The sequence below is a fragment of the Alligator mississippiensis genome, chromosome 1 (assembly GCF_030867095.1).
Source record: "Alligator mississippiensis isolate rAllMis1 chromosome 1, rAllMis1, whole genome shotgun sequence".
Taxonomy (NCBI): Eukaryota; Metazoa; Chordata; order Crocodylia; family Alligatoridae; genus Alligator; species Alligator mississippiensis.
This window is the reverse complement of record NC_081824.1, coordinates 429,056,519-429,080,995: the sequence shown is the minus strand read 5'-3', so window position 1 is coordinate 429,080,995 and position 24,477 is coordinate 429,056,519. Positions and strand designations below refer to the sequence as shown.

The 24,477-nt window shown below is 43.7% G+C and overlaps 1 long non-coding RNA gene across 1 annotated transcript in view; it reads left to right on the top strand.

Moving 5' to 3' along the window:
* Nucleotides 1-7,674: 7,674 nt before the first annotated feature.
* The window catches only part of LOC109285647 (uncharacterized), a 119,302-nt gene continuing 102,499 nt past the window's right edge, over nucleotides 7,675-24,477 (top strand). Inside the window, exons 1-2 of the long non-coding RNA XR_002093458.2 lie at nucleotides 7,675-7,824; nucleotides 17,639-17,786. This is a non-coding gene — a long non-coding RNA (uncharacterized LOC109285647). The remainder of the gene's footprint in view (nucleotides 7,825-17,638; nucleotides 17,787-24,477) is intronic.

Genomic DNA, 24,477 nt, shown 5'->3' with positions numbered 1-24,477 from the left:
TAGCCCTGCATGAACTGCACATCTGAATGCTGAACCTTACCTTAAGGTTGATACCTGGTTCTATGTCCTGTATTATGGAAAAGACATATCAGAGTGCAATATATGCTCCCTCATGGACCAGCACAGCTTCACCAGCTGGTGTCAAAAAAGGAGATAGAGACATTGTCACACCTATGCTGTGAGCCCTTTACGTCTCCTGGGCTCTCACATCTATATGTGAAATTAAGGTGAAACAATACACTCCAGAGCAGTTTCAGCTGGAGTCAGCTGCTCCTGGGTGCAACATCTACATGTGTGCCTGGAACAGCGGGACTTTGAGCTGAGGTGAAGCAGCTACAGTCTGGCAGGGGGCATAGGGGGTCAGCCCTGGGCTCCGGATGGTGGTGTCAGGCAGCAGAGGGGCTGGGTGGGGTATGAGGGTCAGACAGAAGTCTGGCCCCTGGTTGGCTGGGGTGATCAGGCACAATTTACACCTGTGGTCCCTATCTATACATGTGTTTGCTTGCATGTAATGACTCCGCCATAAAATATTACTGTCCCCAACTATACTGTCTTATGAAGGAGTTAATTAGTTACTGCACCCTAATACCAGTGCATGTGTAGATTGTGATGCTTAACTATGGAGCTAATTAATCTTCTTTACAGTAAAGTGCACATGTAGACAGCTCTGGTGTCATTAATGATGCAAGAGTCTCTTTATCCTGTTGCACCAGCAGCAGCAATGCATACATTCAGGGGCAGATCCACAGGGGTGCAGTGATGCACTTGCACTCCCCTTTGATTCCCACTTCACCCAGTTATTAAAACCAACTGCCTGACAGTGGCTATTCAGGCAGCAGTGAGGGAATCAATTGACTTCATGACTTATTATAATCTACCTGATCCCTTCTAAATTCTTCATTTCACAGGTATTAACAACCCTCTCTTCTTTGTAATGATCTTGATGTTCCACCAATCAAGCTATCTTTTGTTCTGCAATTCTGCTGTCTTTTAGCTGCTCTTGGTAATTTAACTCCTATTTCACAGCCTTGCAGACAGTTTTTAATGCATTCCAATAAAGTTACATTTATTTATGCATCAATCTTAAACTGAATAATACAGCCCTAGGCTCCTACCGTATTAGTAAAGCTTCAAGTTTCTTTTTACCTGGAGAAAAATGTTTTGTATTACATGGGATGATGCATGTCACTATCTGCATCCCTCTTTTCAAAATCCTAGATCCACCCATGCATACCTAGATACTGATCAGGTGTGCAGCAGGGTGGAAATAGAGTTGCTTCTGTTCTTTCCACCCATATGAGGTGAGATGTAGATTTGCCCTTTGTCTCCTAAATTCAGAGAAGGGAGGTTTTTGATAAATGCTGAGGTACCCCCTTCTTCCTTCTACCTTTCTTGCTTGTTGACACTCATGTGCTTTCTTCCTGCTAGCAGGATTTTCAAGAATAATTTGATTAAAAATAAAAAGGGCTATGCAGCACAAATGTGGAGCTGTGAAATCCTTGTGAGACTCTGAAGTGGCATCTAAAGTGAAGCTTTCTTTCTGCTTTAGCTTTACTATTATCATTTTGCTGAGAGTTTCAAAGAACTTGGAGGAGTTGCGAGGCGCCTCCAGTTTCCTGCACAAGTCAATGAGAGACTTTCTATTTACATGTAAAAATCTGTCTTACTTGAGTAACAAGGGACTGTAGACCTGGAAGGGACCACACGAGTCTTTGAATCCAGTCCGCTGCAATTGCAGGACATAGTGGGAGATGGTGGCATTGTGGTTCAGGCACTAAATGAGGTTGTGACCTGTGGGTCCAGTTCCTGGCTCTGTAAGTCGCCTGGGGCCAATCTTGTGTAAGTCACTTGAGGCCAGAACTTTGAAGGTATCTAGATAGCAGGCTAATTGATTTCAGTAGGAGTTTGCCACCTTGAAAGATCTGGGCTTGCATACCTCTGTGCCTCAGTTCCCTACCAGTAACATGGAATTAATATTAATTATTAATATTTGTTTTGAATCTTTAGGTTTTGTCTATACAACAGAACCATAGCTATGAGGGCAGAGCTGTGTTGACAGTCTCCTTATGAAGGCGAAGACTATTGTAGTAGGAGTTTTGTTGCTTGCAAAGCTGTCGCATTGCCACTCAACGTAAATTAAGCCAACAAAAGCACTCTTTCAGCAGCAGAGCAGCACACACATCAAGGCTTTTGCTGACCTAGCTATGTTATCTATGGGATGTGATTTTTGTCACACACCTCTTTGGAAAGTTCTGTAGTGTTGACCTGGCTTTAGACTAGAAACTGCTTTATACAGAGACTCTTGCTTACTTTGTGATGTACAGCGTCTAGTACCATGGATATGTTTCTATGCTGCAAACAATAAGCAACAATCATGTGTGAGTTCTTCCCCTGTTCCCAGCATTGTTGCTTGGTGAATTTTAGATTTGTGTTTATCTGTGGGATCAGCCAGTGTGCTAAAAATTGATGCTTTTCTTTTGAAGGGGGATTTGGTACCTCATGCTTAAGGAAATCATAATGATGAAGGTCCTAAGTGAAATTAAATTGTTTGTCCCTCTTTGAGACACTGCTGTTTGAGGCATCTTGAGTGTTGATGCTGATTTCAGAGATTACTGTTGTTAGAAAATAAGGAATGCGAACCCCGCCCCCCCAGGATTTGAGTAACCCATGAGACAGCCCCCTTACAGACACATACTTACAGCTGAAATCTCAGAGCAATAGAAGATTTCTGAGCTGCTATTGAAACTGCCTAATTAATATTTTTATGTTTAATAAGTAATCAAGGGTGGCATCAAGGAAAATAAATGATTCTCCACATACATATATATTCTCCACTGGGCTATGCCTGGTTCAATCTCTACTTGAAATAATTTATTGTCATATGTGTCTGACTTCAGTAAGATGGCTAATGATGTTTCTATGGTAATGTATGTAAACTGAAATCTGACTCAAGTCCAGTGATACTGCATCTCTAACAAGAGAGGTACAGTTTAATCAATGAATGGAGTGTTAGAATCACCTAGAATACCAAAATGAAAAATATCTATTATAAAAGGCTGAAAAATGCCTTCATGGAAACAGTTGAATGCTAAATTTATAGTACTAGATTTGGTATTAAATTCATGCAGCCCCACTGAAATCACTTACACTAGACCCCAGGGCAAATACAGATGTAAGGCTTCTATCTGTTTGTGCCTATGTGTTTTTATTTGATTTTCATTTTTCTCCTCTGTGTCAGGAAGCTAGAAACATTCTCAACACATTGTTGCCAGCTTTGTGGTCCATAAATGGGACCTCTCCCAGCCCAGGCCTATATCTGCATATCTGCATATCCACAGATCCTATGAGGACAAGCTTTGCTTCAAGTGAGATGAAAATGGAAGATTAAAAATAGTGTTCCAGTCATGGCAGCTCATGTTCTCACAGGGCCTGTAACGTCAGCACACCAGAGGTACAGGGCCATGCTAACACTTCTGTTGTGACTAACTGCTGTATATTTGCTGCACTTCATGTCAGCCTGACACCAAAATCGTTTCTACTGCTGGTGGTTTTGCATCCTCAGCTCACTGCTTGGCTCTTCACATTAATGCACAGAAAGCAGACTGGGAGAGCTCCATTCTATAGTAAGGAACTTAGGAGTGGTATATAAGTAGAAACAATAGTCCATTTAAGGATCCGGCTATATAGCAACAGTAAATAAGCAGTATTATGAGCTGCCAGAGATTCAGTTCTATTTGCTACACCCCATCAGTCTCAGGGGAGTGGGGGTGAGGAGTACTGCAATGGCTACACACGTAGCACTTCAGGGAACTGAAAGTTCCTCACTTTACTTACTCCCCCAAAGGACTGAAGCAGCACCTTCTGCCAGTGACGGGAACTGTAAGCTCCTGCCAATTCCTCATAGCTAATCAAACTGAATGCAAGCTGAATGCTTCTGATTTGTTGGAAGTCAGATTTGGTTTATTTGGGGCCCTTTGTCTGTATTGAACCCAGGTCCCATTCAGGTCTGTCTCACCACCATTTTCTATTTCTGCTTCCCTGAATCTGTCTCATTCTTTCTGGTATGCACCCTCTTGGATTTGACTCATGCAAAACAAAAATTCCTCAAAACCAACCAAACCATGAACTGCCCACAGCCTTGTTAAATTCAGAATGAAGCCAAGATTTTTGCTCCAGGTATGATGTTTCATGGTAGCAGATCCATTAATCCTTGGCTATGTGAATAACTTCAAACACCCTGCACATCAATATCTATATTTTATTTAAAAGATCACAGAGGTTAAATCAGGCATTATGTAGTGAGGTAAAGTCAGGAATAATGGAAAGAGAGAGATTTGTTGATACATCCTAGAAAGTTTCTGACCCTCAGGGTATGCACTTCTGTGGGGAACTTAGCAATGGAAAAAGCAGTTTACTATAGTTCTTCACTCTACTTTGGCTTTACATTATGTAATTTTCTTTGGAAGAAGCAGGTGTAAGATTTGTCGGTACATTTATGGCTTCTGTGATAAGGCAGCAGGTTCTGTGGATACAGGGAGAGCAATTGACGTGGTGATAGAGATTGTCGTTTGGAAATACTCCCTTAGATTACAGATGTGGAATCTTGGGTGATGGTTTTCTGTTATGGAGCCAATGGGCACATCTACACATGCATTTACAACAGCCTGGATTTACTCTGGTGTAAAATAAGCTGGAGTAAGGTTTTTTTTGGGTAGGTGGCTACCCATGTAAGGATTAGGAAATAGATTTTCTCCCAGCTCCCTGTGGCCCTGAAAAGAGCCCCTCCTGCTACTGGGAAGAGCTCCAGTACCCAGGGGCTGGCAGAGAACAACAGGCTAGGAGACAACTGCCTCCTGGCCCTGGGGGGCTACTTGCTATTGGGGCAGGGGCAATGTCCCCCTACCCCAGCATCAGGGAGCTCCTGGCCCTGGTGGAGGCTGGAAAGCTCTAAGCTGCCAGGGCAGGGGGACATTGTCCCCACCTAGGCACGCTGGGTAGGGGCTGAGAAGCTTGTTCCCTGCCAAGATCCATGAGTGTGGAGCCAGGGGGGAACAAACTCCCCAGCCTGTTCCGCCCCCAGCTCCAAAATCATGGAGCTGGGCAAGGAACAGGGTCCTCTGTGCCCACCATCAGGGAACTCCTAGTGCCAACTCCATGGTTGCAGGGCTCAAGCTGGGAAACCCTTATCTCCCAGCAGCAGCTCCATGACTGCAGAGCCACTGCTGGAAAATGCTTATCTCCCAGCAGTGGCTCTGTAACTGTGGCGCTGCTGCTGGGAGATCCTTATCCCTGTGGGTCTCCTGCCCCAGCAGTTTCAGGGCTTAGGCTGGCAGAACCACACAATTAAGGATCTCTCAGCCCCTGCTCCCTGATTGTGATCTCAGAGCAGAGGGCTTAGAGCTCCCTGTTGCCAGGGCAGGGGGACATAGTCCCTGCCTGGACTTCTGTGGCTGAGCCCACCCCAGCATCAGGCAGCTTCTGGGGGCAGGGAACTATCTCCCACTCACAGCTGAGTAGGAGCAGATTTTGCTTCTGGTCATGCATCTACACGAGAGCTATAGTGCCATTACTAATGCTGAGTAAATTTTCTACTTGCATTTGCAGGTGGCAAATTTTCTGATGATTAGGGAGACTCACTATGAAATAAGCATGTGCACATGTAGATGCACATGCTTACTCTGTGGTAAACTATGCTAATAAGAAGTTAAGTGTCTCATGTAGACACACTCAGTTTGTCAGAGAACACAATAAGCTGCAGAACTTGCCTATTTCTTTTCAGATAAATTTTAGTATTATTTCTTTCCATTCATGTATGTCTATGCTTATTGAACCCAGTGATCATGACAAGCGATGTAATATACTTTACTTTAGCAAGGCTTTTGACATTGCCACAATTACATTCTCATTAGTTATCTAAGGAAATACAGTCTAGATGAGAGCACTGTAAGGATGATATGCAAGTGGTTGGAAGGTCATGCTCAAAAAATAGACATCAATGACTCTCAGGTTCCATCCAGACAAGCCTGGCCATGAAACACGTCTGCAGTGCCACATATTGCACAGGCCAGTGTTCTCTGCACTGGAAGGACATGATGCCCATGTGTGCACTGCTCTAATTTTTTTCCATGATTTTTTTTTTTGATCCTTGGAAATCCAGAGGTAAAATAAACCCATGGAAAAAAAATAGATCAGTGCACACTTGGGTAGCACGTGCTGCTGAAAAGTGGAGCCAGGCCTCCTGGAGCCACACTGCAGCTTCCAGCCAAGCTCTGGCTAGCAGGATTACCATGGCTGCAGCCCTGGGAGGCCTCCAGAACCCTAGGTAAGGTTGCTGCAGGCAGCCCAGTGCTGGCCCCAGCCTCCCCTACCATGCCTGGGGTAACTTGCCACATGCCAAAGCATGCATGGCATACGTGTTCCCTGGGGACAAGTAGCTGCAGTGCAAGGTGAACCACTGCTACTCGTCCCCAGGGAACCAAACATCCATGGTCATCTAGATGTGCCCTCAGTGTCTAATTGGGAGGAGTTATGAAGTGGGGCTCTTAAGAGTTCTGTCCTGGATCTAGTACTGTTAAATATCTTCATTAATGAGTTGGAGTGTGGGACCAAGTGCACAGTTACCACATTTGCACATGACAATAAGTTGGGCAGAGTTACAGACACTTAGAGGGGTTGGGTTAAGATCCAGAATGAATTTAAATTCAAGAAATGGTCCAAGTCCTTGAAATGGAATTCAGTAAGAAAAAGTGGAATGTCTTTCACTTGGGATGGAACAATTACATGCACAGATTGGGAAACAACTGGCTAGGCTGCAGTACTACAGAAAAGGACCTGGGATTTTAATATATCACAAGATGAATATGAGACAAGAGTGTGCTCTTGTTACCAAAAAGCCAGCAGCATATTGGTTTGTATTAACAAAAAAGTCACTAGCAAGTCAAGGGAAGTGATTCTTCTATTCAACTCAGCCCAGTGAGGATTGCCTAAAGTTCTATGCCCAGTTTTGGGCATTGCATTTCAAGACAGGGTGGCACTGTGGAAGGGGAACCAGGGAAGGGTCTGTGCTGCCCACATTCTGCATGCAACTGAGAGGAGAGGAGATAGGTTTGTGCAGCTGGGAGAAGAGCAGGACTGCCTGGGTTGTATGCTGTGTACATGGCTGGGAGCAGAGCTGGGCTGTCCACAGTGGTTGGGAGTTGTCTTCCTGCATGGGGGGGGCATCCCAGGAGGCTCACCTGTGGGGTGTGCAGCCCAGGGGTCTGTTTCCTGTGTGGTATGCAGCTCCCCTGTCCAGAAATTGTGTTACCTAAGTATTGTTGACTTCATTAAGCATTGTTGTATTGCTGATTTTCTTTTAGCCATGTTTACTTTTATATTGCTTAGCCTAAAGCGTAAAGCCATCTTGTTGCTTTTTTTTTTTTGTTTAAATATGGTATGCATGTGAAAGGAAACAAGAGATGACCTTCTGTTTCAAAGGTCAAAGTTTCAGTGACCAGATTGCAGTAATTTCCTGTTCTAACTGCTGAAAATTGCAGATAAACCCAAAACAAAGAAGAATATGCCCAAAACAGAAACAACAAGCCTGATCAACACAGGAACAATGGGTCTGAACAAACTGTGCATGATTCAATTTCAGGAACTGAAGGTATGGAGCTGGCACATAAACACCAGGACACAACGAGGTCCATAGTCATACATGGGAAACAGCTACTATAAAAGATGGGTGAGAATAAAGAATCTTTGGATACGTTCTGCACAACAATGATGGAGCATCGGTATGTGACCAACAGAGGCTACTGAGCTGACTCGAGCAACTAAAAAACGGTAACATAGCGTCGGCAGAACTGTGTGTTTGTGTATGTGTGAATGTGATGTTTTAATCTATTTGTACTTTCAATAAACATGGTGTATTGCCTTGCCTCCTGATAAAGATTCCACTTGTTTTCAATGTACTGCATGCATAGTGCAGAGAACATTTTGGTGGAGAATGAGGGCAAGGGAAGCATGGAATATGTCATGTTTATTGCTATTTTGGTGTGCACATCCTTGGTTGTAGTAGGCTGAGCATTACGGGAGAAAATTTAGGTTTTTTCCTATTGACCGGTAGACTCTGAAGCATATAGGAGTTTATGCAGTTTGTTTAAATTGCTGGTAGACTCAAGGAGTTTATGCAGTTTTATGGATGTCGATAGGTTTGTTTTAGTGATAATCAGTTCTGTGAATAGAATCGTTAAAGTTCTGAAAAACATGTTTAAGGAGAAGCAGTCCAAAGATGTCCTGAAAGAAGTTTAGGAGACTTTACTTTCTGTTCAAGAAGTTATACCTTTCAAACAGGTTTTACAGAGGTTCAGGTATAGCCCATGGACTGAACAGGCAGTAGCACATGCCTGTACCATCTCAGATCTAGAAAATAATCTTGAGTGATATATACTCCTGTATAAAGCTTTTAATTCCATAAAGAAAGATTCTGTGGCAGTTTGGTTATTGTTGGAAGTGTGCAAGGATTCATATGCCCACCTGGCATCCAGCTGGGAGGAAAATGCCTCCTTGCATGGGCAACTTGCCCAAGTAGTAGAATATTTAGAAAAATGGAAAGCAATAGTGACGGGAGAACAAGGTCAGTTGAACCCCCTTTGGGAGGCACTTAAAGAAGGAAAGCAAAAGGAGAAAAGGCTAGAAGAACAGGTCTTTGTCCTGAAGGATATAGGAGCAGGCCAATTTTGACTAGTCTGATTGCTCTTGTGGTCATTGTCCTGAAGGATATAGGGGCAGGCCAATATAAATAAGTTTTGGGGAAAGAATCAAAATAAGGGGTTGGATTCCCTGAGCTTGTCATGGGAGGATGTGTGTGACCCCTCCATGTTGAGGAAACTTTTCCAGGAAAATAGTCACAATTCATGGACTTCTCCAGCTATTAGTGTAACAGCAGATGAGGATTTGAAATGTGACCAGAAACAGCTAAGTAATGTGCAGGGGGACAGGGATAAGTGTAAGGGATTAGCTTAGAGTTTGTGAATGCAGGCAGGAGCCACAGACAGATTGACAGTATCAAGTTGGAAACGAAAGCTGATGCTCAAAGGTAATTTCTAGGAGTCAAGGAATTGGGGTAGCTCCCCAATATGCCCTGATTTCCTCCTTGGCAAACTGCACTAGGGACGTTAGGGAGAGCTAATTCTTGATCTGATTAATTCTGGGCAAGTTGTAAGAATTAAGCATGATGTTGCCGTTCCCCTACAGCTGATGCCTGCAACACTGCAGCAGTCTGTGGAGAAGCTGAAAGATGATGCAGAGAAACAGGTTAAACAGTTGAAAAATCCTTACTGTCAGATATCTGTTGAAGCTTTGCAGATGGCTGTTATACAAAAGACAACAGCAGAGGGGAGAAATAAGTTAACAAACATGGAAAGTTAAAGAGCAGAGCAGTGTAGAGATTGATAGAGCTCATTTGAATGCAGAAGCTGGCAGGAGGCGCAGAGCCAGACCCATGCTGGTCAGTTCAGCCTTCAGTATTTCCCAATCCACCATAGGGAAGAAATGCCCTACTCCCCAAGCACCCAAGGGGCTAGTAGGATAAGTTTGTTTTGACTACTAGAGGTGCCCAACCATTCATGCTTTAGTGGAAGATAAGGGAAATATGAAAAAACTGTAATGCTGATTAATATTGGAGCTTTGATCAGCATTTTTTGTAACAGTAATGGGTTCCAAACAGAGTTATGAGGGATTGTAAATCATTTATAATGGCAATCTTATACTGGAGAGTTAAAAAACTCACTGGTTAATAAGTAAATGTTGCTAAAGAAACATGCAGTACAGAAAGATAAGTGGAGAAGAGAGTAAGAATGACATTTTAAGAATAATTGCTTTATAGCAGGGAGAAATATAGCAACCTTGAGAGAGAGTTGTAACTTGATCTCAGAGAGTGTCTGAGGTGGTTAAGTAAAATAACTCCTATTCCTGGTCCAGTAAGAAGTTAATAGCAAAGAAAATTAATCCATGTGCTAGAAACTGTGTGAATGTTTGTAATAGAAGTAGAGCCTAAGGAGCCTAATGAGCGAGCAGCTTTACAAAGATTAAGGTGTTTGTGCAACAACATATGTAAGCAGAGTTTCATAGATTTTATAGACATTAAGGCTGGAAGGGACCTCAGAAGGTCATCGAGTCCAGCCCCCTACCCCAGGGGCAGGAAGTCAGCTAAGGTCAAAGGATCCCAGAAAGATAGGTGTTCAAATGTTTCTTAAAGGAGTCCAGAGTAGGTGCTTGCACCACCTCTGGAGGCAGTCTATTCCAGGCCTTGGGGGCTTGGACAGTAAAAAGGAATTTCCTTGTGTCCAGCCTAAAATGGTCTTGGAGGAGTTTGTTAGTGTTTGACCTTGTCGTCCCTTGGGGCACTCTCATGAACAGGCATTTGCGCAGATCCTGATGTACACCCCTTATATACTTATAGCCAGCTACTAAGTCACCTCTGAGCCTGTGCTTTTTCAGGCTGAAGAGGTATGGCTCTCAGCCTCTCATCATAAGGTCTGTTCTCCTGCTCTCTGATCATGTGTGTAGCTCTCCTCTGGACTCTCTCAAGATTTTCCACATCCTTTTTAAATTGTGGAGCCCAGAATTGGATGCAATACTTCAGCTGCGGCCACACCAAGGCCAAATGCAGTGGGAAGATGACATCCTGAAATTTGCTTGAGAAGCATCTATGGATGCAAGCAAGTGCTTTACCAGCTGTGACATCACATTGGTGGCTCATATTCATCTTGTGATCAATCATGACCTCCAAGTCCCTTTCGGCCATGGTGCTAGCAAGCACAGCACTGCCGAGCCTATAAGCGTGATGCAGGTTTTTTTTTCCTGCGGTGGAGTACCTTGCATTTTTTGGTATTGAATGTCATCAGGTTGTTATCTGTCCATTTTCTGAGCCTGTCAAGGTCGGCCTGGATCACCATCCTATCCTCAGGTTATATGTTTGCTCTGAAAATTGTAAAATGGAAGTTACAGATACATGATACGGCAAGGCAAACTGTTATACAGGCAACACAGCTTCAGGGAGTTCAGGCACAGTTAAAGGAAAAAGCAGAAAGGGTCCAGCTCTGCTCTGAGGTCAGGGACAGTGGATATGAAACAGATACCTTGTGATCCCATGCACCCCTGTGCCTTGCAAGATAGAAGGGGACACAGTTGAGATGAGCAATATTACTGGACACCTGTGTATTCTTTCTGTGGCTTTGCAGAGATTGTGTTAACATGCATGTGTTGCAAGGTAGAGAAACTGTTGGAAGTGTAAATGCGTGCACTCTCATTGGTAACAGTGGGTGAGAGATGTTTTTGCTACCCTTGCTCTCCAGGAATAGTGTGGAGAGCCTGGAAAGGAAAGTGCTAACAGCTTGTTAAGGCAAAAAAAAAGGTGTTTATGAAAACTTGGTAATAGCTATTAAGGCTCTTGCTGTAATTGATAGGGTTAATCAAAACAAGTAAATGAAGGCATTTCTTAAGGCACAGGCAAAACGAATTAAATGTGGCAAGATATAGGCATGTGTCTTGATTGAGGGACCAAACCCTCCCCTACAAAGGCAATGTAAATATTCACTAGAAGCTAAAATAAGATTGTAACTCATAGTGAATAGTTTAAATCAGAAAGTGATAGTATACATGCTTAGTGTGTGTAACTGCTTGATTTTGGTCTGTTTTGAAGGCAAACAAGAAAACCTAGAAATTGACAATAAACTTCAGAGCTTTGAATATAGTAACAGCTATTGTAGCTCCTGGTATAGCAAAGTACCCTGAAATTCCAGCAGCTATATCAGGAGGGGTAACATGATTTTTAGTACTGAATTTGGCTAATGTAGTTTTTTTGGTTATTTCCTTGGCACAAAAGTGCTGGTATAATTTGGAATTGATATTCATGAGAACAATGGTATTGTATTATACAAAAGTCTTAAAGATTTTACATTGTCCCAGCAATCAGAATATGGAAAAAACTTTCTAAATAAAAATTCTGAGGGAGAAATTATCCCCCTAAAGGAAAAACTTATTTTAAAAAAATAGTGCAATAGGCCATTGAAAATAATAAAATAAATATGGATAACTCTTGTTATTTAATATGTGTAAACTTAAGATCCCAAAATGTGTATATTGCCACTGCACATGTTAGTATTGTAAACATGATTTTACTGTGAAAATTTTCCTTGGCGGGTTTGTGTGTGTGTTTGTTTTTTCTTTTGCCGAAGCTATAGCATAAAATACAATCCAGTAGCAAAGGTGACTAATAGACTACAAGCCCTCAACAGCGTCTTCCTTACCTAAGCCATGGCTTTATTATTACAACACTTGTCTCGCTTGTTTTCTGTTGCCTTGTTGTGTGGTTCTTTGTTTGTTTGTTTGTTTTGTTTTAAGTTGTCATAAAGATGTGATAAAAATCATTGGTAATATTCCCGCTAAAAAATAATTTGTCTGTGGATCCCAGACCAGGACACTTCCATCCAGTTTGGACTGGAAATATTTGATACAAAGGACAACAATCTATATTAAAATTTCAAGTTGTAAATTTAATTTGTTTAGCAAAATGGTATTTATTAAAAGGTAATATGTGTGTGTTTAGCAAACAACCTGATGGAATGTTTTCAAGGCTATAAAAGAAATCTCATTTATATTTAAAAGCTATTTACAACACCAACATAGTAGGATGTGTGTAGAAAACCTGTATTAACCCATTGTTTTACATGACAAGCAAGGGTTGAGCACATCAGTGTTTGCATGAAGAAGTAAAGGAAACTTTTTATCAATTAAAACGAATTACGGAATTGCCAGCTATGTGAGATGATGTAAAAACCTGGATAGCTAATTATGTCAAATGTGCAAAAGAAAAGGCCTGACATCCTGAGTCCCAACCACTATTTCATCAGGGGAGGGGAGGCCCATGGAGTAGGTTACAAATAGATTTCATTGATAAATTGTCTTGGGATAAATATGGAAATTAATATTTATTAGTGATAATTGACATTTTTACAGGATGAGCTCCTTCATGGACAGTGGTTCTCAACATTATGTTACATCCTATAATTATTTTCTTTAATTGGAATAATGTTTACTGCAATGTGTTGTATGTGCTGTTGGGTAAAAAGAATGTACCTTAAACTAAAACCGCATGCTTAGATTGCTTCTCAATATATTGAGTTAAGGAAATTCTAAAATGTGACCCATTCAGCACCATAGGCTTGAAGGGTCAAAAGGGGGACAATATTAGCCTAAGTATTGCTGACTTCATTAAGCATTGCTGTATTGCTGATTTTCCTTTAGCCATTTTTACTTTTATATTGTGTAGCCTAAACTGTAATACCATTTTGTTGCTTTTCTTCTTTTGTTTAAATATGGTATACATGTGAAAGGAAGCAAGAGGTGACCTTCTGTTTCAAAGGTCAAAGTTTCAGTGACCAAATATTACAGTAACTTCCTGTTCTAACAGCTGAAGATTGCAGATAAACCCAAAACAAAGAAGAATCCACCCAAAACAGAAAAGACAAGCCTGATCAAAAGGAACAACGGGTCTGAATAAACCATGCATGATTCAATCACAGGAACCGAAGGTGTGTAGCTAGCACATAAATACCATGACACAGTGTGGTCCATAGGCATACTTGGAAAACAGCTAGCATAAAAGATGGGTGAGAATAAAGAAGTTTTGGGTATGTTCTGCACAACAATGATGGAACATCAGTATGTGACCGACAGAGGCACAGCTCCCTTCTCGTGTTCAGGTTAGCTGGCCACTGCGTTGGCAGAACTGTGTGTGTATGTGTGAATATAATGTTTTAATCTATTTTTACTTTCAATACATGTGGCGTATTGCCTTGTTCCCTATAAAGATTCCGCTTATTTACAATATATTGCACGTGCAGTGCATACAACAATTGGACAGCCCTGCTTTAGTCCTTACACATCAATGTTGTAAAGTTATCTCCAAAGAGCAGCAATGGCCTTGTTGTATTTCATCTTTCATCTTCGCATTTATCTGTATTGATATTATTTTGATATCTTCTTGACATCGTAACTTATTTCCCTTTGATGCCCGTTGACATGATTTTGTGTCATCCTGAAAGCATAAAGCATTCCCCATGGATTTCAATTAAGGTTGCTTTGTGATTGTGTTTACAATATGACACTTTCCCCATAAACGTATTCAAATGTCAAATACTGTTGTGACAATGCTGTCATCTTCACTGAGGGGGAATGGACTATATCTGAATTAGGGAATGCCACCAGGTACAGTGATTACCATTTACAACTGTTGACCTTTTGCCAACATCTACCATATTTACAAGCTCTTCCCTGTTTTATACATCAGGAAATATATATATATATATATATATATATATATCAGATATTGTTTTATGGTAATTCTGATCAAATACAGAGACTTATTAATATTAACTTTACCTTTAATGGTAGGCACTCATTCACTGCTAGAGGTGCTGGCTGGGTGCTCACTCCTGTCCCCTGGTGTCAGAGACACAGGATTTCACAAACTTATGAACCAGTTCTGAATCAGTAACTTTTGGGAACAGTTCAGTTGTGTGTGTCTGCACCCTTAGGAATAGTTAATGGGGAAAGTAATTCTTTTTTCTGCAGGGACTGCTGGTTGAAATGATATAGCCTGTGTTATTCAGGAGGTCAGAGTGAGTGGTGATAAGAGTACCTGTCACTCAAAAAACCTATTAACCAAATTGATAACATATGGGGGGAACAATTCATGAAATAAGGTGCTTTCCATGGTGCATAAAGGAAGTAGAATCTAACCCATGATCTTTCCTTTTGTGGCAGTCTATTCCTATTACACCACTTACGCATATTTTATTTTCATTAGAGCAGGCAAGTAGAAATTAGCAGAAAATATTTAATACTGTTGTGGTATTATCTAGGCTGGGAGTAAATAAAAATCTCTTTTGAATGTCATGCTTCTTTTAACTAAATTCTTCCTGTAATAAAATGCAGCTACATAGAATATTCAAAAAGGGAAGGCAGTGGTAATGAAATATTGCAGGAGGGTAGCACTGGGACATTGACAAATAAAAGTAATTTGTGACAATGATAAAAATTCAGAGATAATTTCAGCAGCCTACAGCACTGCAGGCTGCATTGTTTACAGTGAGCCATTCTAGTACCTAGCTTTTAAGCATCTGCAGGTTTTGAAATTTAGAGCGGATGGCAAGGGACATTTACAAACAAGCAGGAGCCTATCACATTAATTTTAATGAAATCTGATAAAGCCAAGGTGCCTGAATATTTACAACTGACCCACATGAACAGGCGCCAAAATGAACTATTTCCACCCTCACAAAACTAGATGATGAAAATAAAATATGAACCTATCAATTTAATTTACCCAGCCTCCTGTTATGTGAGGAATTAGTCTATCTCCCAAGGGTTATGAAACTCACAAAAAGTTTGATCATAAATACAGCTGTGTATAATGCAAAAGGGGGATCTCTAGGATTCTGCAACATAATGTCGTATGATCCCTACTACTTTAAGAATAATTTTGAACAAAAGGTGCATTTTTATTTTATTTTATTTTTTTAAAACAAAAATGGCACATAGGGTTGGGTTTTTTGAAGGACAGTGTTCATCTAACTCTGTTCCCATTGGAATTAATGGTAAAGCTTCCAGTCACTTCAGTGAAAGCAGTGAGGCTTTTGAAAATCCCTTTCCTAGGGTGTGTCTAAATGAGACACTTTACTGCATAGTAGATTAATTTACTGTGCAGTAAAGCATCACTATGTAACCATGTGTAGCAGCTCTGCACAGTAAAATAAGCTAATGCACAGTAAACACAGGTAGTAGATTTTCTGCACAATAGTTACTGCACAGTAGCACGTGGGTAGACAGCTGACCAGGAGCAAATTGCTCCCAGTCATCCCAGGCAGCAGGGGACGGAAGTACTATCCTCTCCCTTGGTTAGCTGCCTGCTTCCAATTTGCCAGTTGGAGCCAGGGCTAGGACATTATCCTCTGCCCTGACAGCAGGCAACTGTCGGGTCCAACTCTGAGATTGGATCCAGGACTAGGACATTGTCCCCTGCCCTAGCAGCTACCTGCTGCCAGGCTCCTGCTGCAGTCTTGAAGTGGTGGCTGGGACATTGTTCCCTGCCAGAGCAGCAGGCTGCTCCTGTGGCCTGGGGCTGTGTGCCCTGCTGCCTTTGCTGCTACTGTGGGAGTTGTACGATGCCATGTGCCTGCTACTGCTGGGCAGGCATGGGATACAGTGCAGCCAGGGGGTGTCAGGCACATGGTGTCACGCTGCTCCTGTGGCAGCAGCAGCAGGGTACAGAGCCCAGTGCGCAGTGGCAGCCCATCTCCACCTTGTATTCAAATCTGGTGGGGCACGTGCTCACCCATGGCTCCTCTGGGGTGCATGCAGTGGCAGGAGCCCACTTTGCCCCTGGATGACTGCCTGGGGCTCTGACCGTTTCATGACCTGCCCTGGCCCTGGGGTCCCATTCACCCCAGCTCCTGCCCCTACCTCTGCTCCACTCCCTCTCTCAGTATGGTGGCCTCAATATGCCCCCTCCACCCCTTTTTCTTCCTCTGCCCCTTCCCCTCTACAGACTTACCTCTGGGAAGGGCGGGTGGGTGCACGAGCATGCTCAGCCTCTGCTTATGACTGGATGGAATGGGATGTCAGAGGTGTGACTCCACTCTTACCCAGGAGCTCCAAAGTAAAGGGCATCTTTATAGTGTGGGGGCAGTGTGATCCACTTGGATTGCCCCTTAGGAAGCCCTATCCATCCATTCCTGTTGACATACTCTAAACCAGGGGTGTTCAACCCCTAGCTCACAGGCCAAATAATCCAGCCTGTAGAGGCATGGCATCTCACCTGCAGGACTCCCCAGAGGTCAAAAAATTTGGTGGCAGGGAAATGGTGGCAATTATTACTGCCACCCCTTCCCACTTCCCTTGCAGCTGGATAGGTGCCAGGCCATTGCTGTGTGGCTGGATTGGGCCTGCTGGCCAGATCTGACCCACAGACAGACTTGGCACTGTCCATCCAGTCTGTGGGGCAAAAAGGTTGGGCACCACTGCTCTAAACCCACAAATATGCTGTATGACTGCTCCAGGTCGCCCCTTCCTGGGCTCTCTCAACATTTTGGTCCCCAGTTTCTGCCATGCTTGAGAATGGCTGATAGGGATGACCTCATAGCAGCCTCACTGTTGTGCTTCTGGGTTTGTGTAGGTGTTTGGGGGGTGGATGGGGATGAGACAGGGAGTGGTCAGAGCCATCCAGCCAGGGCAGGCTGCTGCCATGGAGTAGACAAGCCCAAACTCCCTGGGACAGGTTGGCTGTGGTGATCCAGGTAGGTCTCCCTGTAGATTTTAGGTTCTGTTTTTATTCCCACCTGCAGTTAGTTTGTAGTGGAAAAGTGTATCCCTATTTTTATCCTCAAATAACCTGAGAGCATTTAGATGTTGGCAGATCTATATCTGGATGCTTAAGTGGGCTGCTACTTCCTGATCTCCCTGGCTTCTGAACCAATAACCGTGTCTAATAAGTATGTCACGGAACCTGAACTTGACTGTGACATATTAAAGATCCTAGCAAGAATTCTTGCTCAGTTCATGCTCCTTATTTCCTGTTGTGCTTTACATCCAGGTAAAATTTCCTCAGACTGCTATGAACTGCTATGAGGGGATGTGACAGGAATCTATGCAGGACAACACTGGTATCAGGAGATCTGGCCCAGCCTCTTTATGAAGGAAGGAAGAAGAATGTAATAGAAACAAATGCAATTAAGGGGCAGGTAAGGAAATTTGAGATAATAGCTTCCATGACGATACTGGGGAAGCCCTATGGGTTATTATCAGTGTTCATTAGGAGAATTGTCCTTTGTCCCTCTTGTAAAGTACAGGTAGTATTGAAAGCCTGACTGTGTTCAGTGCTTCCATTTCTGAAGTGTTTGGAAGCAGAGAAAACACCTGGACAGAGTGCAGTAAACTGTGCCAATGAATGCTTTTTCTTTCTTCCATTTTTTTGAATGAGCATTTCCTACTGGTGTCGATCAGTATATAGAGAGGAGTATACAGAAAGAGGAAATTAGCCCCTGAGAACTGTGTGCAGAGTAGAATGTAGAACCTCCAAAGTTGCATTTAGTAGTCTGAAAAATGTCAGTGGCTGACAAATGCTTTTTTTTTGTATTTAGTGTTTTGAAATACAATGGTGTGTTTCATGTCCTTTCTCTCTGTGCTTATGTGATCCTTCCTCTGGAGAAATAAACCTTAAGAAGCACACAGCACCTGACTGCTTTGATAGAAAGATAACTATAGGTGGTATTCTCTAGGAGGTAGTCTTGCAGGGAGTAGACTCATATAGTAAGTGTGTGTTTTCTTGTGCTGTGATTCTTCTACTGATAAGTAATTGGCCCATGTCCCAGAAAAAGCTATCAGTAACATAACTACCAAGAGAACAGGCTATTGCTAAAGCAACAGGCCCCACTGGAACCTTTCCCTTCATGTGAGCTGCTGCCAGCATCATAACAAAGTGGTGTGTTTAAATTGATATAGAGGAGGTTAATGAGTTTTCTCCTTGTCTAGAAAGCAGACCAAGGTTAAAAAATTACGTGTTTTAGGCACCAGAGAAAGAAAAGCTGATTTTTTTAAATATTCAAGTTGCTTGGGTGAATGGTGTTTTAAAATGCAGAGTAGCGTTGAATTTTTACTTGATATAGAAGCAGGGTAGGGCTCTGCTAAAAGCAAGATAAGGTATTCTGAGAATAATTGCAATGTTATAACTAGAAAATATTATATACATTACTGTATTATGAACCTCCCCAAATTTAATGAATCTAGGAGGATTTCCAAAACATCTAAAGTTTTCACAGTGCCTGCTGTTTAGATATAATTGGATCAACCCTGTATGAACTGGCATGTGGTGATTTGTCTGTTGGACAAGCAAATGTAGGTAGGACATTAATATTCGAAAATTGTATAGAACAAAGTTTTTAAAAAAAATGAGATTATCTGGGGGCATGATCTGGGGACAGCAGGGCAGACCCTACAATGAGAGGCTACGGGACCTGAACCTGTTCAGCCTTCACAAGAGAAGGCTGAGGGGGGACCTGGTGACCATCTATAAACTTGCTAGGGGGGACCAGAAGGATTTGGGGGAGACCTTGTTTCCCCTAGTGCCCCCCCCGGATAACAAGGAATAACGGCCACAAGTTGTTGGAGGGTAGGTTTAGATTAGACAACCGTAGGAACTACTTCACAGTTAGGGCAGCTAGGGTCTGGAACCAACTTCCAAGGGAAGTGGTGCTGGTTCCTACCCTGTGGGTCTTTAAGAAGAGGCTTGATGCCTACCTGACTGGGGTCATATGAGCCCAGTTTTCCTCCTGCCCAGGCAGGGGTTCAGACTTGAAGATCTACGAGCTCCCTTCTGACCCTACTTCTATGATTCTATGATTATAAATTTGGCCGATAGAGGTACCTGAGGAGATGCGATGGGCTTTGGGTATTATAAATATTTTACTTGATACCACACGATATTTTTTTTTAAAAATTGTAATTGACTTTTGATATGCAATATCAATATCAATGAAATACATGTTAATTGGATTCAAATATTTTTTATTGCTAAAACTTAGAAGTAGATGTAAATAGAGAGTCCTCATGAACTGGAGAAGTTTCTAGGATTGTTAAGCGGCCCAGTGTTAATTAGTGACCTGGAAATCCATATAAAATCACTGCAAATAAAATTTTCAGATTGTACAAATATTACCAAAGTGGTAGATAAGGATGAGGCCAAGTCAGTTTTATAGATTGCTTGGTAAATTAAGCCTAGTTACACAAAGTACATTTTACTCAAGTGAAATGCAATCATATATCTAGATACAAAGAATTTTGGCTATACTTACAGAATGACAGACCACTTTCTACAGAGCAGTGGGCGTGTGTAGATGAAACAAACGGCATGTGTGCACCACACTTTAAAGTGGGTTAAATGCTTTTGCACTGCTTTAATGGTGTCAGTGTTTGCATGTGTTGGCGGTGTATTGTGCATTAATTCTAGCCGCTGTAGCACATTTAGTTGCGTGGGCACCTTAAATGTGTTTAGGGAGCAGCAAATTAAAACACCTCCAAGGAGTTTTAGTTTGTTGCCCTATAGCCGTGGAGCAAAGCACTGGGCTCCAGGAAGTTCAGGGACTGTGCAGGTATCCTGTGCAGGCAGCCTGGCAGCAGCCCAGGAAGGCAGGTTTCACTGAAGAAAAAAAGAAAGTGGTGAGTGTGATCTTTTTTATTTCCCCCTTGGAGCCTGCCTGCCTGCATGAGCTGTGCTGGGACCCGGTCCTTCCCTCCACAGCTGTGGTGGCCCCCGGGACTACCTGAGTTGGATGCTTGCAAGTGGGTGCTTCCTGGGGTGGGGGGGGGGGGCATTGCTTCTGTGGAGGGAAACACCAGGCCCCCCCAGCAGCCCAGGGGCTATTCCGCCCGCTGGCAGCTTGCCCTCCCCTCCCTGCCACCAGAGAGGCAGGTAAAGACATGGATGTATACGATGCGGGGGTTCACTTCGCCCTACACTGAAGTGGTGTTTTTAAAAGTCCACCACTTCAGTTTAAGGCCCCCGTTTCATCTACACAAGCCCAGTGACTCTAAATAAAAAGGCTAGGGATGGACAGGTGCCTACATATCTGAAAGCTTGAGAACATTTTTTGCAGTGAGCATCTTCAGTCTGTTTAGTCTGTCAAAAAGGTGGTGAGAAGTGACTGGGTTACAGACTATCACAGGATTTTCATGGAGAGACATTAAGGGGCTCTTCAGGCTCACAGTGAAAGGGGTAGAAAGAAGCTCTGTCTGGCAGCTAAGATGTGACAAATTCAAATTCAATGCAGCACAATGTATTTAGCAGTGCAGGTGACTAGCCATTGGAACAAACTACCAAGCAAAGTGGTGAATACTCTATCTCTTGATATCTTCAAATTAAGGCAAGGTGTGTTTCAGGAAGACACACTATGGACAGATTTTAAATTATTGGGTTCAGTGCAGGTGCAACTATGTGAAACTATTTAACCTGTAATGCACAGAAGTCACACTAGAATGTTCTTTTATGAGATCTCACTTATGTTCTTTTACGGCCTTGGAATTTATGAACTGTCTGCAGGAATCATAGTTTAAAGTTAATTTATAGAAGTAACACCAAGTATGTCTATAAAGAGTTAAATTCAATCATCTGACCACGAGGCATTCTTAAGAAGTCTTAAGAACGACTGGTGTCTCCTGAGACTGGGGTGCGGTACCATGGTGGCGAGCAGGGACCGCCTGCAGCTGCCGGCATCGGTGTTGGCGGTGACAAATGGCAAGCAGGGACCACCCACAGCTGCTGGCATTGGTGTTGTCATTGGCGAGCAGTGAGCAGGGACTGCCTGCAGCCGCCAGCATTGATGTTGATGGTGGCAAGTGGGGACTGCCCGTAGACACCTCTGGCCACGTCAGCACCTGTGGGGGGAGGTGGCAAGTGGCAACTGCCTGCAGAAGCCAGTGGCTGCTTCGGTGGCAGCCAATCTCAGGGGGGTATATGCCCCACCCAATACCCCTCCTACATGTTGTCTATGCTTCAAGTCAAATAATTTATGTTTTTCTGAATTGGATCAGGTGCACATTAAATATTACAGTCTAACACTAGTAATACCTCACATGAGACAGCCTTTGGATTAGAATTTTAGTGAGAAAGAAATGTTACTCAAGTGTCACTCAAGCACAACTCTGTGTGCGCTGACATATGTGCAGCTCCCCACTGTAACTCATGGACAGGTTGGGCAAACACCAGTGGGAACTCCTTCCCTTCCCTTCTCCCACTCCTATTCTGAAGACAGCACTGGGGGCAGAGCTATTTCAGCCAAGCCCTGCACCCAGCATGCACTGACAGATGTTAATGAAGGCACTCTGTGATTGGATATTTTTAAGGCTATCTGCAGCAATGCACTTCTGTCAGTGCACAGCTGTAGAGTGCTTCAGGGGTTTGATCAAATGGCAAACCATCCCTTCTGTCAGCACCCTCTCTCTCCTTGCTGGCAGTGTCTCTTTTTCTCATAGGGTCTGGACATGTGTACATTGTTGTAGTTGTTATTTCATAGTTTCATAGTTGGTAGGGTCGGAAGAGACCTGAGGAGATTCATAGATGTTAGGGTAGGAAGGGACCTCCATAGATCATTGAGTCCGACCTCCTGCATAGGCAGGAAAGAGTGCTCGGTTTAGATGACCCCAGCCAGATGCCTATCTAACCTCCTCTTGAAGACCTTCAAGGTAGGGGAGAGCACCACCTTCCTTGGGAGCCCGTTCCAGACCTTGGCCACTCTAACTGTGAAGAAGTTCTTCCTAATGTCTAGTCTAAATCTGCTCTCTGCTAGCTTATGGCCATTATTTCTTGTAACCCCCAGGGGTGCCTTGGTGAGTAGAGCCTCACCAATTCCCTTTTGTGCCCCCATGATGAACTTATAGGCAGCCACAAAGTCACCTCTCAACCTTCTCTTGCGGAGGCTGAAGAGGTCCAGGTGTCCTAGTCTCTCCTCATAGGGCTTGGCCTGCATGCCCTTAACCATACAAGTGGCCCTTCTCTGGACCCTCTCCAGGTGATCCACATCCCTCTTGAAGTGCGGCGCCCAAAATTGCATGCAGTATTCCAACTCTGGTCTGACCAGCGCCCGATAGAGGGGAATTATCACTTTCTTGGTTCTGTTTGTCATGCATCTGCTGATGCACGATGAAGTGCCATTAGCTTTTCTGATGACTTTGTCACACTGCCAACCCATGTTCATCTTGGAGTCCACTAGGAGTCCAAGATCCCTTTCCGCTTCCGTGCTACCAAGCACGTCATTTCCTAGGCAGTAGGTGTGCTGGACATTTTTCCTCCCTAGGTACAGCATTTTGCATTTTTCCTTGTTGTATTGCATTCTGTTGTTTTCCGCCCATATATCTAACCTGTTCAGGTCTGCTTGTAGTTGTTCCCTGCCCTCCGGTGTGTCCACTTCTCCCCACAGTTTTGTGTCATCTGCAAACTTGGACAGAGTACACTTCACTCCCTCGTCCAAGTCACTGATGAAGACATTGAAGAGTACTGGTCCAAGGACCGAGCCCTGTGGGACCCCACTGCCCACACCCTTCCAGGTCGATACCGACGCATCCACTACAACTCTCTGGGTATGACCTTCTAGCCAATTCGCCACCCACCGGACTGTGTAGTCATCCAAGTCACAGCCTCTTAACTTGTTCACCAGTATGGTGTGGGATACTGTATCGAAGGCCTTCCTGAAGTCTAAGTAAATGACGTCAACCCTTACTCCTGCGTCCAGGTGTTTTGTAACCTGGTCATAAAAAGAGACTAGATTAGTCAGGCATGATCTACCTGCTACAAACCCGTGCTGGTTTCCCCTCAGCATAATTTTTCCTGCCGGGCTCTCGCAAATGTGAGCCTTGATAATTTTTTCAAAGACTTAATAATTTTTTCAAAGAGCAGAGATCATCTAGTCTGACCGCCTGCCATGGCAGGAAAGAGTACTGGGGTCAAACAACCCCGGCTAGATGTTCATCCAGTCTTTTTTTAAAGACCCCCAGGGTAGGAGCCAGTACCACTTCTTTTGGAAGTTGGTTCCAGGTCCTAGCCACCCTGACAATGAAATAGCGCCTCCTAAAGTCTAGCCTGAAAGTACCCTCCACTAGCTTGTGTCCATTGTTTCTTGTAACTCCCGGGATTGCTCAGGGGAACAGGGACTCTCCCAATGCCTGCTGGTCCCCCTTGACTAATTTGTAGACTGCCACTAGATCCCCTCTCAGCCTTTTCTTTTGGAGGCTGAACAGGTTCAGGTCCCTCAGCCTCTCCTTGTAGGGCCTGCCCTGTTGACCCCTGATCATGCAGGTGGCCCTCCTTTGGACCCTCTCCATATTGACCACATCCCTCCTGAAGTGAGGTGCCCAGAACTGGATGCAGTACTCTAGCTGCGGCCTGACCAGTGTCGCATAGAAGGGGAGGATCACCTCCTTGGGCCTGCTTGAGATGCATCTGTGGATGCACGACAAGGTATGGTTGGCCTTCCTGACCGTGTCCCCACACTGTCGGCCCATGTTCATTCTGTCTCAACACTGGCGAGAAGGGAGTTCCCCAGCCTGTAGGTGTGCCGCTGGTTCTTCCTCTTCAGGTGCATTACCCTGCACTTGTCAGTGTTGAACCGCATCCTGTTCTCATCGGTCCACCCCTGTAACCTGTCTAGATCCACTTGCAGCCTGTTCCTTCCTACTATCGTACCCACTTCACCCCACATCTTAGTGTCATCTGCAAATTTGAACAGGGTGCTTTCTACCCCCTTGCCCAAGTCACTGATGAAGATGTTGAATAGTGTGGGCCCAAGGACCGAGCCCTGGGGAACCCCACTGCCCACATCCCTCCAGATAGAATAAGACCTGTCCACCACCACCCTCTGGGTGTGGCCCACCAGCCAGTTAGCG